This window comes from Tamandua tetradactyla, chromosome 22 (genome assembly GCF_023851605.1).
Source record: "Tamandua tetradactyla isolate mTamTet1 chromosome 22, mTamTet1.pri, whole genome shotgun sequence".
NCBI lineage: Eukaryota > Metazoa > Chordata > Mammalia > Pilosa > Myrmecophagidae > Tamandua > Tamandua tetradactyla.
Genome location: NC_135348.1, coordinates 4,043,007 through 4,061,895, shown reverse-complemented (window position 1 = coordinate 4,061,895; position 18,889 = coordinate 4,043,007). Strand labels below are relative to the sequence as shown.

Sequence of the window (18,889 nt, the reverse complement as noted above, 5' to 3'; positions counted from 1 at the left end):
ATTCACTAGGATAGTTCAAGGAAGAAATAAGCATGCGTTTGTGCATGTGTGAGTGAACTGATGTTGGTGTACGCTGTATTTTGGTAAGGAGCTCTTATTATGAAGGAGGTGGCATAGACTTTGGTATTACAGATAAATTTGAGTCCTAGCTATGCCACTTTATAGCTTTTTTTAGTTCAGCTCCAATTTCCTAATAACAAAGAGAGGAAACAATAATTATCTCACCAATTTGCTGTTCATTTAAATGAAATAATTTAAGCAAAAGTTAAGCAAAATACCTGGCACAAGAAAACAATACGTGATAGATAATGTTTTTTTTTTTTCGAGAGCTTTCTTATAATTGTGTTCATATCTGTGGAATACAATGTCTTCTTCAGTTGTAGTCAGTCAAAATAGTCACCACCAATATGGAAAAAATTGCTCTTTACCGAAATTACACATTTTTAAATCCCTCATATTTTGTTTATACTTACAAGAGAAGCATTTATGAGAAGTTAATTTTGAATTTTTAAAATTATAAATCAAAGCAATTATAGCACTCACCCATTTTTCACATTTGCATGGTTATTTATTGTGTACATAATATTTGTTGCAAATGAAATTAAAATTTGACTCCTGCTTTAGATCATTTAATGCTCTTCAAATACCCTTCTGATTCAAAGAGACCCAAGCATCACATGAAAGAAAGCTAAATCAGGGTATGTGCTTGAATAGTCAGATAAAGAAAATCATAACATGGCATATGGAATGTCTTTAACTGTACATTTCCATGAACCACGCCCCCTTCTAATACAAATGGACTTTTGCAAGATATTGATCCAATTCAACAGAAAGAATTAGTAGATTTTGCAAAAATGTGCCCAACTGTACTTTTTTTCAACAATAATATACATACTTCTTGTTATTACCAATGAATAGCCTTGGCTAAGTATTAGTTTGATACTATGCTATGTTGAACAAATTCAATATTCCTGTTCATGCTTGACACCTGTTTTATTGTAAAGTTAACGACAAATAATTTCTGAAACAACTAAAACAATTTGGAAATTGGTTTTAGTAAGAATCTGAAAGTACTGCATTTGGTAATATATCACCATGAGTTCTAAATTAGGTACACATTTGTATTTGGGGGAAACATAATTTCAGGAAAGATAAATAATAATTTTAAGTACTATCTTTTTTTCTTTAGTTTTAGCTTAATTTCATGAGAGCTTAATACTGGTTAACCACACTTGCAATGATCCAGGTCCCTATTGAATTCTAATGGGGATATACTGGATAGGAAATGTGCTGTACATGAAATAAAGACACTCCATTGTAATCTGAAGTACATCTCAGAGATTGCGTTCTACTGGCAGTCATGTGACTGAGCGGAAAATTTCAAATCAGATTTCACCTCTAGCAATAAAGGACATCTTCACACTTGAGCTTAATGACTTTCGTTTCCTGATTCTTTAATTAACAATAAAGGTATCAGATTCTCAATTTTATTTCACAGAGCCTCGCAGTAGTCCCCTAAACTTAGCTTTACAAATAACATTTAGATTGTCATGCTTTTCTTCTCAAAACTGCATAGTACTATGAAGCTACATTTTACATTAAATTAAACAATAAAATATTTAGCTAAAATTCAAGGAAGAGTTGCTTATTATTTATGTCAGGCAGTCTCAGTCTCTTTGCAGGTAGTAAAGTGGGAAATTTAATATCAAAGGTTAACTATTTTAAAGACTCCCTGTGGTTTTTCTTTTTCTGTTACCATAGGAAATCATCTGCCATATTTCTTGTTAGTTCACTCTGCTTTTCTATGAAAAGAGGTGATATTTAATTTATGATGTTTGCCTCATTCATAGTCTATAAATATTAATAGTTTCCTGTGTTTGCCTTCTAGGACACAGCATGATAGTAATAGAAATTCGTGAAACCTTATTTTTGGCTTCTATTTGTAACAGCTACATTTTGGAATAAAGCACTTGCTAATTTTACAACCCATGTGTTCATAATTTCTCAGATTTTTTTCCCCTAAGCTTTTAGAAAGGCAGGGTAATTTTTGTATCATTATATTGCATTATTTTATATGAGCGCAACATTACAACTAACAATACTAATTATTTTGAATAGTTTTCTCATGCACACATTTATACATGTGTGTGCTTGTTTAAATCTGTTATGTACCCCATAAAAAACATATCCTTTCATCTTCACTCAATACTACTGGGTGTAATCTTTTTGATTGTTTCCATGGAGTTATGACACCCCCGATTGTGGGTGGTTACATTTGACTGGATGGTTTCCATGGAGATGTATGTCCACCCATTCAAGTGGGGTTGCTTACTGGAGCCCTTTAAGAGGGAACCATTTTGAAAAAAAGATTCAGAGCCACAAAAGCCACCAGAACCTACAGAGCCAACGAGCGGACAGAGACTGGGGTAAACCATTGAAGATTCCGGGAGAGAAAGACAGCTGAAGTCACCATGTGTCTTTCCAGCTGAGAGAGAAACCCTGAACATCATCGGCCTTCTTAAACCAAAGTATCTTTCCCTGGATGCCTTAATTTGGACATTTTATAGGCTTGTCTTAATTTGGACATTTTCACAGCCTTAGAACTGTAAATGTGCAACTTAATTAAGTCCCTCTTCAAAAAATAGTTCCATTTCTGGCGTATCACATTTTGGCAGACTGCAAGCTAGAACAAAGTGAATATTAAATTGCTTATTACACCTAAATCTTAAGTTTTTCTTATTGGTCCACACCCCTTGTTACTTGACCTAACTTTTGTTCAACATCTGTGTCCCCTCTTAATATTATTTCCAGGATCTCAGGCATCTGACAACTGCCTAGATGTCCTTCTAAGTGACCCAAATTCTGGAATGGAGAATGTTTACATTCCTTATATATCTAAGGTACTTAGATAATTTAGCAACCCCATTTTAGAAAAAAGTGCAAGACAGTCTCAAAGACTTGAGGCAAGCTAATTTTGGAATAGTGAATGGTGTTTGAGTCTGCACCAATTTTACTGTCGATATACTTCCTTTTTCATCTAAAGCATTTATTGTGAGAAAACTATGTGTTAACATAGGGTCTACAGGAAGAGAGAAGATTTGTCCTGACTTGAAGATTTGCTTGCCTAGTAGAAATAAATATGAAAGGCCTGTGACCTACTATATTTCTAGTGTAAAAGCCATTGCTTTGGAGTCCTTTAATTCCTACTCTCCTTAGAAAAGATATTTAAGCCTATGAGAAAATGATAATTCACAATTGTTTAATGCTGAACATGGTATTCTGGGGCCCAGGTTCATCCAGCATTGGCTGAGCATTTATAGGTGAAAGCACGACAGAGATTGTCATCCTCTACTGGTGTCTCAACATACATATATTCAGAACTTCACTTAGGATGCCTTGAAAATAATGGTTCCCTTTCACATAGTATAAGCAGATTGTAGATTATTTATCCAAGTCAATAATGCCACAAATATAACTTATTAATGAAAGGACTGTTGAATAGACATGTTACATAAATGATAATCAAAACACCTGGGTTTAATAAATGTTAGTACATATGATTGCTATGTGTAATCTCCTTGTCTTTTCTTTTTTTTATTTATATGCTGTATGATGGGGTCACATTTTATTCTTTTTCCATGTGAGTATCCTGTTATTGCAGAACCGTTTGTTAAATTTTTTTGTTTGTTTGCTTTTGTTGGTATCTTTTGTTTATTTGTCTTTGGGAAGTGCATGGGCCGGGAATCGAACCTGGGTCTCCTGCATGGCAGGTGGGAATTCTACAACTGAGCTACACTCGAACCCCCTGTAATCTTATTTTGTATGTGTGCATGTATGATTTTCTTATTGCCACACAAAAAAATGAAAGAATGTTTGATGTTTAGTTTAACAGTGTCAACTAGTTACATCCATCTTAAAATTTCTGGCTAGATTCACAGATATTGATAAAATGCTTGACACTTTCCTGTCATGAGCTGCTGCTCCACTTCAGAGAAATTCCTTTTGATGCAACCAGGTTTTGTGAGCTACAGACAAGTAGCCATCTCCATACACTCTCAACAAAAACCACACTTTACAACAACAAAACAAAAACATTCAAAAAGTATGCAAAAAAAAAAAGAAAGAAGGAAAAGAAAAGATAAAGAAAAAATAGCTTTAAACAAGGAAAAAGCTGACAACAGTATGCTGTCTAGCTCTAAGGAAAAGTGATGAAGACTCAATCATAAAGTAACTTCTTAAATTGTTGGTTTGTTTAAAAATGTAAATACAAAATTAACAAAAAAATAATAAACTTTTTTTGTATTTAATTCAAATGCGTTTTAGAATTAAGACCAGAAAGGCAAACATCCTCAGAAAATATAAATTAGGAGGCACAGTTTTGCGTAGTATACGTCAAATTTTGTTTTAATTTAACAAAATCATTAATCATTGGAAGCAGTTGGTTCATAGAGCCTTCTGGCTTAAGTGCCTACTCTGAAAAATTTTTTTTCAAGATAATAAAAGTGTTTGAAAGTTTTGACTCAGGGAAAATCTCATCTCCTATTTAAATAATAACCTTAATATTTCTTGACAACTTTTAGTTAAGAGAACTATTATATGCTGGTAAGAAGTTACAGGATTTTCCCAAGAAAGGGTTTGCCTTTTATATCTTCCATGCTTATGGATCTTTCAGGAACAAAAAGAGTAATTACTCTGTGGTAGTGGTTGTTTTATGTTTCTTTGTTTGCTTCAAATATGTGGTAGTTGTTTAGAGCTTGGCTTTTGATTAATTCTTACTGTAATAAGCCCCTGACCCTTCTTTCATTAACTACGTGACAACTGGTAATCGGTTTGTTATTCTGCACATCTGGTTCCATTTCTGCAAAATGTAGTGTTCTGAAAATTAAATGAGATGATATAAACCAAGTTCTGTGTCTAGCAAAAAATAATGCTAGAAACACTTGTAGGGGGTAAAGTATTTTCACTTTTAGCTAAGCACATGAGTAATTTAAATTCAAGTGTAAACTGGAAATGCAATGCTTTGAAAAATATCCTCATTGTCAAATAAGTGATATGTCTGTATAGCAGCTGAAAACACATGTATTTGAAAGCAGCATGTTTATAAATAAAATAAGCACACTGCTCCAAATGTGCAATACTGTACATTACTTAAATATCATTAAATATGCATTATTATTATATTAATATATTAAAAGACATTAATTTTAAAATATCATTTTTCTCATGGTAGAAATTTCAGACAGAAAAAAATGCATACATACTATTTAAACTGAACCTTTAAAGAATAATTAAGTAATCAAAGTTAGAAGGGACTTCAGAGACATTCTGAAACAACCTTTCATTTGACATTTTAATCACCTCTCAGCAATCGCTCCATCTATGATTGAGCATCTTTTGCGACACACAACACCACATATTACCCACCAAGAAAGACTTTATCATCCCTATTGTTCAAAGCTTATATTTAGTTTATATTGAAACAAATATATTCACTTTAGCCTCTACTTACTAATCCTTTTGGGCCTTACGAGAGAGGAAAAATTCTTCCTGCCATCACTTCAAATAGCATCCAAAACAATTATTATTCCTTCAATCCCACCCATAACACACTTATGCACATGTACATTCACACATACACACACAAACACACACACATCTTTTCTTCAAGCCGAAGGTCGAAGGGCCATGATTTAATGAGCTGATTATGTACATTTTATGACACTGGTAAGCGTCCCTTGAACATACTCAAGAGGGGTCTCCAGTTCTTGGAAGTACTGTCCGATCTTTATAGGGACAAACACAAAACAAAACAACAAAAAAAAACCCTTAAAAAATTTAAAATTGTTGATTATGCTCCCAATTCTACTATTCATGATCTGTCAATTATAGACATGTTTATTTCAGACTTTCTATTTTTCTGTTTTCTTTTCTTACATTTCTCGAGATTTTTGGTCCACCCAAGTGTTGGAACTAAAATATTTTATCTGGTTATGCCAAAAACACTTTGCCGAGATTTGACATGGTCAACAGTACATCTAGTTTATTTCTATCAGAATTTCATGGTACATACAAATTTGATGAGTGTGCCTCCTCTATTCTAAAAAAAAGCTCACACTGACATAGAGTCACAAATCCAAATACCTTTTATTTTGCGAGATACAAATTTGAATAAGAAAAATATTTTAATATAGTTGGGTATTATTTATCACTGAGAGGAAATGAGCTAAAACCATAGATATAGACGATATATAATTGAATAACATAGTCTTGAAGGAAACTTAGCCTCTAATAAAAAAATGAGTATCACATAAACATAGATCATATTTTGAAACAAAAACAATGGTTGAAGAATAAAAGGGGAGCCTCCTTTCTTAGGACCACTGCTGAGAGGAATGGATGGGAAAGTGGCAGGCACATCAGTGATAATTTGAGAAAATGATGAATACATGTCTATGAATAATTTCTATGTAACAATAAAAATTTACCTTAGGGAAGTGATAAATTAACCAACAAGAATATAGAGTGAAATGATAATGATTAAGAATACATTCATAGCTTGTTGGGAGGAGTCTTCAAATGGGTAGCAGAAAAGATCAAAGTATAAATCTCTTCCCCCAAAGAAACAAACAATTAAGATGTAAACAAAATATGTGATGGAGATTTTCAGCATTTTGCAGAAGCTAAAAATGAAAAAGTAGAAAGCTAAGGGCAACAACGTGTCTACAGGATCATGTAAAAAAAAGAGGATGTAGAAGGACAACCAGCAAAGTTTGCTAGGAAGCATATGCAGATCAAAACATTAATTTAGGGTATTTAGTTTTGGAAGAAATTAAGTTACTTTACTCCCCACTGTGAGCAGGAGTTTAGGCATAAGGCAAGGAAAATGCAGTACTATAAAATATTCATCAAAATCTAAAACAACCACTTCCTCTGTTCCTTGAATCCAAGATAAAAACAATCACATACCACAACATTATTTTCTGTGCAACTTAGAAGGTAACATAAATATATATGTATTTGTAGGATGTTATAGGAAAATAGAAGAAGAACTTAATTTCAGAATGTGGAGGAGTTAATTCAAGAGTGCCATCTTAAACAATATGAATACATAAATTGAAAAAATCATGGGATGTAACGATAATATCGACTAAGAAATGAAGGAAGGATTAGATGAGATAGAGTATATGGCATGTGTTTCGAAAAAATGCAGTTAGCTTACTGTTATTACAGTGGGGAATTCAATTCAGAGAATGGGAGGATACAAGCTCAGAAGCCTCGTGGGGATCAGATACTTGCTTTCTGGACTAATAAACTTGACTGGATTTGCTGGGGAGTCCCTGAGTTGCTCATTCAAGGAAATGATATAAAATTTTTAGTTTAAGTTAAAATCACCAAACAATCTATATTTAGCAAATTTTTCTTAAAGATACTAATAATGATGTTTTTCAGGATTGTGAGGGACCATCTGTAATACAAAAACACCGTATACTACATTCCAAATATCAGCGCGTGTTTGGATGTACGAAGAAAAGAGCGATGGGGAAATGGCCGTTTGTGAACTGTATGCACCGAAATGCATTACTGTGATGGTAGCTGAAGTGTATCAAGGCACATTAGTATGCGTCCTTGAAAAAATAATTATTTTTGTAAGACTGACTTGTCATAAAGTTCTGATAATTTAAGTATTAAGCTATCTAGTGTTCTGGCTGGACAAAGGGTGAAAAAAACACAAAAGTGCCTTATGGAGATGATCCCTGTACAAGGAGAAACAGAGATTTCCATCCTGCACAAAAACGCTCTGAGAAAAGAAAGTTCTCTAAATGAGGCTGAATTTTAATCTCGGTTTAAGGAAAAAGCCATTAAAATGGATGATTAGAAATAAAATCCCCATAGTAAAGCAAATAAGCATTCAGAACATACTCTCTGAAATGCAAAACGAATATGATTTAAATAGATGATTGGAAATTAATTTGTATTCAAAGCAACTGTGACTGTAATGGTTATGTTTAAACAATGAAATTCAAGTGAGTCATGTAGAAATTAGAGTTAATACCAAGTATGGATTCTATTTCATTTGTGTACTCTTTGTAAGCAATGTAACTGTCTAAAAGGAGAGCCAGTTCATCATTAAGAAATGACTTTTCCATCTGGGTCTATTGAATTGTTTTAATAGGAAACAATAATAACTTCCTACTAATGCGTTTGTCAATTACTGAGTCCTTAATACCATAATAGGAATGGTAAATATTCAATGATTAATTTTTATATTTCATCCGTATAAAATGACACACTGGAAATTTCAAAAGATCAATGGAAAAAAAGTTTTCGAATCAACTTCTGAGAACTGATTGTCAATGTGTTTTTTTAATAGGTCACAAAAGGTAAAATGTCAGAAATTTAATGTAACAACTTAAAAATATCAGAAAAAAAATAATTTTACAAATCTCATACTCATGCACTTCCATGCCTTTAAAAAAAAAATCCTAGCACATTTCATACATCTCCTCTTAACACACCTAGGGAAGCCATATAAAATGTTCTCCCCCTCAAGACCTAGGACTCTTGCATGGCATTTACCATTATTAGAAGTCAGGATTATTAAATAAGAATAGAAACTGCTTCAATATTCCTGGGGGAAAAAAAAGATCAAAGAAACAGTAAGGGGATCCATATTGAAAGCTACATTTCCTGTGTTTCAATGTTAGGACAAAAAATGGCATCAGTCAGGATCTATCAATTGACTTAACCAATGCCAAAGATCCTAGCTAGACACTGGCACCTTAATTTCAACAATTTGCAAACAAACAATCAAGCAAACAAATTTAAAAAAAAACAATAATGTAAACTGATTCCTGTATCAGTGAATACAAACACCTTTCCTTCAATTGACTGGGCTGGATATTCTTTTTTTTAAACATGGGCAGGCACCGGAATCAAACCCGGGTCCTCGAGCATGGCAGGCAAGCACTATTACCTGCTGAGCCACCGTGGCCCACCCTGGGCTATATATTCTTGAAAACCTTTCTCTTGCCCTTACCTTAACCAATCCCTTACCAGAGGAATATTATTACTAATTTTTTTCTTTGTTCATTCATCCAATTATAGATTATCTTTGCATCAAGCATGACTAATTCAAACTATGTATAAGAGCCAGTAAGGGAAAAATTGGATAAACTATTTCTCCCACTCTCTGAATATCAGAAATTCTCATGGCAGAATTCAGATGTCAACACTTTTTAAACATTTATCAAGATATTTAAAAGTAAAAATAGGTTTATGAACTACTAGCTAATCTCAGCAAATCCATGGAACAGAAGAACCTCTCCTTGTCATGTGAGAATTACAATCCTTCCAAGGTGAAATTTCCATGATGTAAACTCTTTTACTATCAAGATAACCAACTTTCTCTGGAAAAAGGATGCAACTTTTTCTATTTTCAATGGTGACTTTTACAGCTTCATTCATTTTGTTCAGTTAGAGAAGGACAGAGAGTTAATGAAAGACAACTCATTCATAGGACACAGACATTTGATGGCATCTTATTATTAAAAACTTGGAAAAGGAATAATAGTTCAAAAAAAGTGGGAAATGTTAGGTCAAAATTTTACAACTGTTTCAAGGGTTTGTAGTTGAAAATAGCTTGCATCATGGTTGTACACATTAGAAAGAAAAAATGATTTAAGCTAATTTAATGAAAATTTTAACTAAAAATAATGAATTGCATCAAGTCATTTAGAGCTCATAACTGAACTGCAGGAAATAAGAATTCTAATTCCAATTATCAGTATTTCCATTATGTCTTTGCAATGACCTTCAATTCACCAAAGCAAAATTCCACAGACCAGAAGTTTCCACTGATACCACATTCCATGCCAACTGGAATCAGCTACCCACAATGCTTATGTAGCTCTTTACATTATGTTATTTTGATAATGTCACGGCAATGCAGAATCCATTTATTACTCACGCATTCATTGCCCCGGCACTATCAAGATGATAATAGTATTGACGTTTCCACCTTCATTTATACCGTAAGCATAACGGGCAAGATTTCATGCTCGTTTAATGTCATTTATATGTAATAACCACTGAAAATAATCTCTGATAATAGTTCTTTCAATGATATACAAATTATGATTATTTTTACATGCAAATTAAATTATTTCTACCTCATTTAAAAAGAAAATAAAATATTCAAATGAACTTCATGTGTATTTAATATAACTATTGTGGGAAGTTATTAATTACAAAAGTAAGTTTTAATCTTTTCTACAAACTAAAATAAACAGCAACATAAAAAAGACAAAATTTTATTGAGGGCTTAAGGATATTACCGCATTTTTTTTCTCTTACGAAACTATTCACATTATGCTGTGATGTGTTTTACTTTCATGCAAAAAAAGAGTATCATCCCTGATATTAGATATCTAAAAGCACTCATATATTTTGCCTCAATTTCCCAATCTATTTCTTCCTTCTTTCCTTCCTTTCTCTCTTCTCTTCTCTTCTCTCTCTCTCCTTCTTTCTTTCTATGTATCTATCTCTCTATATATGAAAATAAGTTGCAGATGCTGTGATCTTTTACCCCTAAATACTCCAGCCTGTATTTACTAAGCAATAGGATACAACATTGATATTAATTTAATATCTTATAATAAAATAGTCCATATCAAAGTTTTCCAGGTTCTGTTTTAATCTATGAGCCAATCAAGTGTACACAGTGCATTTGGCTATTATGGCTTCATAGTTTCTTTTGCTTTAGAAAAGTGCCCGTGCTTTTTTACGTGTGTTTTGAAGAGTATAGGCCACTTAACTTCTAGGATATTCTACTTTCTGAATTTGTCTTATTGTTTCTTCATAATTAAAGTCAAGCACCCTGATGATGATATAGTGTACTCATTGCACCGCATTATTTAATGCACCACATTAAATAATGTCAGCTTATTGTATTAATGGTAATTTTAAGTTTTATCACTTATTTTAGTTGACAGCTGCTAGATCTCTTCACTGAATACGTACATTATTTTCCTATCCCTACCAAATAAATCCATGGTGTGAAAGCTAATGCCCCATAAGCTTGTACACAGATTAGATAGATTAGCTCTGCTGAATCTGTGATAAGATTAACTCATGGGAGAATGATTCATTCCTGCTTCTTGGATCTGAACTCTGCCATGTGACTCACTTTGGCCAACTGGGATGTCAGTGCATGAGATGAGCACAGACGATGGAAATGTCCTTGCTCATTTGGGCTTATGCTTTTTCACTCCTGCTTTCATCGTGAAAATACGGCTTAGATGGCCAGTAGTCTAAGCACAATGAGAAGTACCTGGTATAGATTTGAACCCAACCGTTAAGAAGAGCCTGGATTAATCAGACTCTACATATATGAGCACATCACAGCATAAGACTGTATAAAGTGTGCACGTCGCAGCATGAGAATGAATAAAGTTGGAATAAGACAAAAATTGATGATCTATCCTTGGCTTAGTAATTACTTTGGGTGTTACAGAATGATGGTTGTCTAGTTTTTCTGTCCGTCTGTATTTATTAGTTTGTCCTTTTTTCTAAGGTCTCTCTCTAGTCTCTCTCGTTTTTTTTTAATGTGAGATTCATTATGATCCATTTGCAGCATTATTCTTTTTGAAACTTAAATTATGTCACATTGTATAAGAGGAAATCATTTATGCTGACTATTATTATGATCTTTAAGTTATTTTGAATGACACCACTTGTCTTTGAGCATTTCTTTGTTTTGGGGGGAAACAGCAAATCAAGGATGGTCAGATCTGGAATCACCCATTTCACCGAGAAGCCTAAATTTGTATGGAGAATAGCGCCTAAAAATCAGATATGGGCTCTACCGTGTTCAGTTCCACTAGAGGCGATTGCTTCTAGGGCTTTTTTGAGGGCAGAGCCAAGGAATACATTTGCTAAAATCTCATCGTTCAAAATGATGACTCTAATTCAAAACCAACACTATACATTTTCCATCTAAAAGCCAACGGTTTTTTTTTAGAGAAATACATGTGAATCTCTTGCACTAAAAAAAGAAGTACAATCAAACCGAATAAATTATCAAGAAACAGATGGATTTGTAAAGAAACAGGGAAAAAGTAGAAGCAGCTGCTTAAGGCCAAAGAACAAATAAGTTATATGTATGGCACCTGTTCTTTTGTTTCCTTTATTCCTAAACATGGCAGTTTACTTTTTTCCTCCCATTTGTCTCTTTGCTCATTGTAATTTCCTCTCTACAATTTCTTCTTGTCTTTCTTTCTTTCTGCAGTTCAGGCTTTCGACTCTCATTTTTTAATCTGTATTATGTGGAAATTATAAGAAAGCGAGTTTTTTTTTTGACAAACCTGTATTATACATTTACACATTGGAAAATTAATCCCTTCTTTAGAAATCGAAATAAGAATAGGAATTTAAGAATAATCATAACTCTGTTGCATTTTCCTCAAACAACTTTTGCACAATTTACCTGTATAAAATATATGCTCATTTTTTTCTGAAAAAGCAAAATAACTTTTCAAAAATACTTCCAAGTTGCATATTTTCCTAAAATTCAGCATAGGACAAAATTTGATAAGGCAACCACCCAAATCAGGTATGCTACCTCCTCACTAAAATACAGACGCACCATCCTAGCTACCTCAATTGAAATTCACTATCATGCACAGCAGGCATTCTGTGTGAGAAGTTAGATCCATTAAAAGATAATGAAAATCCTTTACTGTTATAATGATGATCTTGCATTTCATAGTAACTTTGCAGTAAGAGATCAGAGCAGTGAAAAGACTTACAGAGATTATCTAGCAAATCTCTTTGCCTTTTGATATGCTGCAAACAAAAATGTGAAACTTTCAAATCATTGTGACATTGTTAATTCAGAGTTTTCTGCTTAGTTCTGGAGTTGTAGGTAACTTGTGTAAAGTATCACATATATCACTGGAAAAATTTTACATATATATCAACCAAATTTTTGCCAGTGTTTTCTTCTTTTACCCTGGTGATCAGGCATTATATTTCCTTTCTTTCCATGACTATACATGATTACATTCCCGCCTCATAACATATGGATAGTACATTTTAACAGCACTTGATAACATATTGATTTGGCTTTCCCATCTCAGATTCTTGGAACTGGTCTTAGTCTTTTTTTTTTAATATTTAAACACAATTTTTATGTTTTATTTTTTTCATCCTTTGTTCTGATATATATATGTATGTATATACATGTATAGTAAATATCAGCATTTCATTAAACATTAAAATTAACCATAAACAAATTTATGTGTCCTTTAGAGCTTGACATTACAAGGTCATATAATAATCATGAATGCCAATGATTTATATAAAAATCTATAGATATCTTAAAGTTGCTCCTAGTTTTCTTCAGTTAGAAACAGATGCATTTTGGAATAAATCATGATGCCCTACGTTAAATCAGCAAAACTTAAGTCATTTAATTCTGATTTATTTCTCTTTTATTTATAGAACTTTAAATACTTGTTTATGATGCGTAATTCAACTATAGAATCCAGTTAGGGTAGGTTATGATTTTCAAATATGCCCAATTGCTTCATAAACACCAATAGATACAAAACAACAACAAACAGAGTCTTGGTCTCAGTGAATGTAAAAACCTAGGTAAGGAAGTTTCAGTGAGACTCAGCAGCAGAGAAGGAATCTGCTCCACTGTTTGTTTATTTGGAATTAAAACATATTTTAGGAACTGTTGTGGGACTTTCTTCTACCAACAATGTTTACAGGACGTTGAGTCCAAAATAGTAAGAACGTCTGCCGTGAGGATAAAAAGGTACTTAGTAATTAGAAAACAGAATGGTTCTCCATATGTAATTGCCATTTTTCTGCAATAAACACAGTTATTGACAAGGGAATCAAAGCTGTGTTTAGAAAAATGAATGCCCTCCCACTCTTGTCTTTTGCCATTTTCTACAAACCTCTTCATATAGTCATGGTCATATTTACCATTACGTATACGCTTGTTAGAATAAACTATTCATATATCATTAAAATATTTCATTTCTTGTATATTCTTGGAATGCACGATGAATAGTTGAACAATCTGACAATATCTACGGCATGGAAATGTATTGTCCCTTTATATACACAATAATTATATTCTTTTATATATTCTATTATGGTCCATTTTGATAAATTAAGTTGAAAAATTTCTATCAGTTTCTTCATTCATTGATTAATTCAAAATATTTGTGTACTACTTATCAGGTTTATGCAGAGTCTTTTGACATTCTTAAGAATTTGAACGTGTTTATAATACAGTATAACTAAATTGTAATATTGGATAATATGGTATATGATACTCTTAATTACAAAATAGAAAATGCATTTCTTAGGTTTGGGAATCTTCTACCAGGTTATTGTATTCAAACCCAACTCAAATAACTCTAAGCTGGTATTTTAATATTCTTCTCCAAACAAACTTTTATTAGAATGACTGATAAGATATTCAAGAGGATTGAGAAAGAATCTATTGTATATATGAGTTATACTTACAAATTGACAAGACAGGAGAAAAACACTTTCAAGAAAGTTTTTACAGCCTGAAGAAGGATAGATTTCTAATAATTTATTTATATCAATGCCAATGGTCTAATAGTGATAGAATAATTTTCTTCCGAAGAGTATGTATGTGTGTGTGTTTGTGAAGTCATTTTGACTTTTCCACCCTTAATATCTTCCATTCAAGCAGGCAGTACAATGAGCCTACCCATCCCAAAGGACTTTTGAAGAAAATCAGGAAGCAGAAATTATCTGCAAAACCCTCCTTTAATGACTTTTACTTCCAAGGGCTTAAAAATCTTGAGGTAGTTGTTAGGCACCCCTGAGAGTGAGAGGGAGAAAAAGCACCCCCCAGGGAAAACAAGAAGGTTCCATGTGGAATTTCCAGTGTAATAGTAACTTCGAGAGTGCAATGTTTAACTACAAATTATAACAAGAATACGTGCCTGCAGTGTGAAACAACTACCTGCCATTTTAGCATTAATGTGCACTATGTGTCTTAAAGAGTTTTAAAAGTCTGTACTTTTCAAGAGATTGGCAGAGGGAGGATTAAATTTACAACCCAGGAAACCCATTGAAATGTGAGATGAATTGTATTGCTTTTCCCATATTGTATCTTTCAACAAATAGCCTGGGAACATACAAAACAAATTTCATAAAGCCACAGATAATAGTATTATATTGTTTGAATTACAACATGTCATCATCATTTTTTGCCCTATAAATGAAATGGTTCATTCTTTTTGTTTCCAATCAGACATGTCCTGAATTCTTAATAATGCCCTGCAACAGATTCCATCCCTGTCCACAGCATATTATATAAATGAAGATATCTGTAGAAAAATAATTTACAAAATGAGTCCATATGCAATTCTAATATAAAAAAGATTCTCTTCCATGTTCTAAGAATTAATATCTCAACCCTAAATCTTTTTAGTTCACCTAATAGTTTCATTAAAATGCAAGAGGATAATACTAAATACTCTAATATTCTCACAATTGCTGATGAAACCCAAGGAGGTTTTACTTGTATTATATATTTGCGATGTAGAACTAACTTCTTAAAATGTATGCTCTTTTTGAAGCTAACTTTACATATCATGATAATTGTTTTAAAATGTAGGCATCTATACATATTTTTTAGAAAATTCTACAATCAAAATTGACAAGAATTTTTTTTCTAGCCAGGTAATATACAAAATGAAACTAATTAGTAGTGATTTAGGTAATTAGTTATACACCAACATATATGTTTTCAAGCTCATCTGCTGTAGGTCTCCATTTTTGTAAAAACATACTTATTCAAAAAACGTTAGCTAAATATCTTGGTTAAAGAGGTGAATTTAATTCCGAATGCACCCATTCGTTAAAAACCCATATGCAAATATATAAACTACTAATACTACTTAGTTTTAATGGCACACTATATGTTCATTTTCCTAAATTACGTGAATTATAGAAATGATTTGAGCAAAGTGTATTTTCATGAACATTTGCATAAATAGATTTTTACTACTCAAAATGTACTTTCTATTTCTATCTAATTGTTTGAGTAATATGTACTTATTCACATAAAGCAAATATTTCAGTATGCATTCCCTGGTGCTGAAATGCCTTCCATTCCACTGCTTTCCCCCACGAGCACCTTGCTATTCATGTGAAGTCTTCACAATTCTTTAAGCTTCATTTTTTTTTTGAAAGCTTCTCACGTTTTCCCCTGCAAATGTGCCTGTGCTCTCCCCATGGTCTCACTGACTCTGTATCTCAGGTAATTAAATGATATTATTATTTTTGCATGCCTTTTTCACCTAAAACATAAGGTCTTCGAGGGATCCTTGATAATTATACCCTCAGTGTTTACAAAAATGCATGGTAAACTGTGAACACTGAATACATATTTATTTCAAAGAATGGATGATGAAAGCAATTAATGAAATGAACTAACATTAAATGAGTTTCAAAAATCAGTGATCGAAATATCTAAAACTTCCTCCAAATATAGGTCCCTCTTGAATACCCAATTTCTAAAACGAAATAACTGAAAGGAGAGTGGAGGCTAATTATTTCATCTCATGAATCAAAAGCGTTCTGAAAACTAGAAGACTTCTTTAACACTTATGTCTCTGCTCTTCACCTTTAGTGATTCCTCTTCAGATAACTGGCAAAAACAAAAATGTGGTTTATTTTAGTACTTTAGATTTGGGGAAAACTACCACAGATGAATCCGAAGTCTTGAAAGATAAACCCCCAAATACATGGCATTTGAACACTAAAATTTGTGAAGCTAACTTTCATACACTCTAGAAAGGGGAGCCAATACTTCCCCTACATCCATAATGTGCAGTCTGGAATAATAAAAAATAATGCTTTTCCGTAGACCTGCAGTAGATTCCCAGACTCTGCCCCTGCCCCAGTCTATTTCCTTCCTTACCTCCCGTTTTCCCTGGTAGTCCATTTACACTCATAAAGAACAGATCTGCTAGAAGAAAAAAGTCCCAGATTAGATTTTATTGCTTCTGACATCTTTCTCTGTTATGGATCACAGAAATTTTTGTTGTGGCAGTGGTTGTTTTTATGTATTTATTTTGTTTTCAGCTAAAGTGCCTCTGAAACCCCAAAATAGTTCATCTTTTCTAGTGGGATTTCAAAAGCAGTTTACAAGGCTGTAAGGAAGATATTTTGAAGTGGTGGGGAAAGGAGAAGAAACTTTCTATAAACAAGGGTAGGCTCATAATTCTTAAGTAACAACATATCTACCAGAATCCAGTGAGCTTACTAAACGTAATAGAGGAAATCAGAATTGGGTGGAATGTTTCTAAGTGAATGACTCTAACAAATTCTAATTTATAGGCCCAAGGTTTTCAATAAGGAAGCCATATATAAACATATCTTTACCTGATGACTTTTGCTTGACTTTAGAAATCACTAAGCCTCAGACTACCAACTCATAATAAAACAAAGTTTACCTAGTCTCATACTTCTTCATTTTACACACTTAAGAACCGAGTTATAGAGAAATTGAAAAAAAAAAACTTACTCTACATGTCTTAAACAGAACAGTAAAAGAGAGTATTGCAAATTTTATTGTGAGGGAATGGAAATGATTAGAATCAATTGTAATAAAGCAATAAAGAAAGATAGTGAGAGATGAAAGATGCCAAGAAAATTGTAGCTTGCCTACTGATAGTGCAAACTTTCAGAGGTAATAAGACACAGAGGAAGTTGAGAAGTGTGATCTCATGAAGTAAGTAATTAGCAAGATTTTTTTTTTATAGCCCATAAACCCCAATGGGTTTATGTATGAGGGTTATAGAGAGCCAGACAGACTAATGTCTCTCCTTCATATTTAAGCTATCATAATACAGGAAAATGGGAGGGGCATTTAAAAATAAAATGAAAATAGGATAAAAATAAATTAATAAACAAAGCATACATAAATTAAACATAGCAACAGTCAGCACTTCTTAAAGAGATGCTAACACCTTAGAAGAAGATTCTGCAAAAAATAAAGCTTGGAAAGTTGTTTATCAGTTTAAAAGTGTCCACATTTCAATTTTCAAAGGAAAGGAATTCAACTCTTTTAAAATATAAAAACCCCACATCAAAAACAAACTATTTCAATGCATACACCTATGAGATTTAATATATCAGGAATATGATGAACATTAAGAAATAACTTTATAGATATATTCAACATTTTATGAACAAATAAGTTATTCCCTGATGTCTTTAAGTTTTAGCCACCTTTCTGGTGATTCATTTTAAATTAAGAAAAAAAAAACACTAAGAAAGTTAAATTTAAAGTTGTAGAACTAATTCTAATAACAAAATAACCCCTTACAGCAAATTTTTAAGTCATTAGAGGATTTTCAGATGATTTCCAGTGAATGCAAACAAGATAATCATAAAAGTGCATATATCAAGTAGCCCTTTGTTCAAACACTAGTGGTTATGCATATTCAACAGCATGCAAATATTGGCTTTTCTGATAGCAAGAGGGTGAGACTGTAAAAGTGGCTGATGGAAAACTATAATCATTTTGTAGGATGTGGCAATGACCTTCATGGCCCCTATGCTAAGGGGTATTCCATTTGAATCTCTGATTCTGCTAACCTTTAAACAGTTTCTACAACTTGAGGACTATAATAGACATCTGGAAGAGGGCAATCTCTGCCAGTACAATAAAGGGTTAGGACCCAATAAACAGGCCTTGCATCTCCTAATATTTCTCAAGGGATCCAAAACAAGACAATAAGCCTCTGATTGCAATTGACTTCTCAAAAAGACAAACTAACACATGAAAAGCATTCTCCCTCTGAATACTCTGAGCAGAGAACAG

At 32.8% G+C, this 18,889-nt stretch overlaps 1 protein-coding gene across 7 annotated transcripts in view; it reads right to left on the bottom strand.

The window, feature by feature from the left end:
• FSTL5 (follistatin like 5) overlaps nucleotides 1–18,889 on the bottom strand; it is an 875,733-nt gene that overhangs the window by 638,485 nt on the left and 218,359 nt on the right. The window lies entirely within an intron of this gene.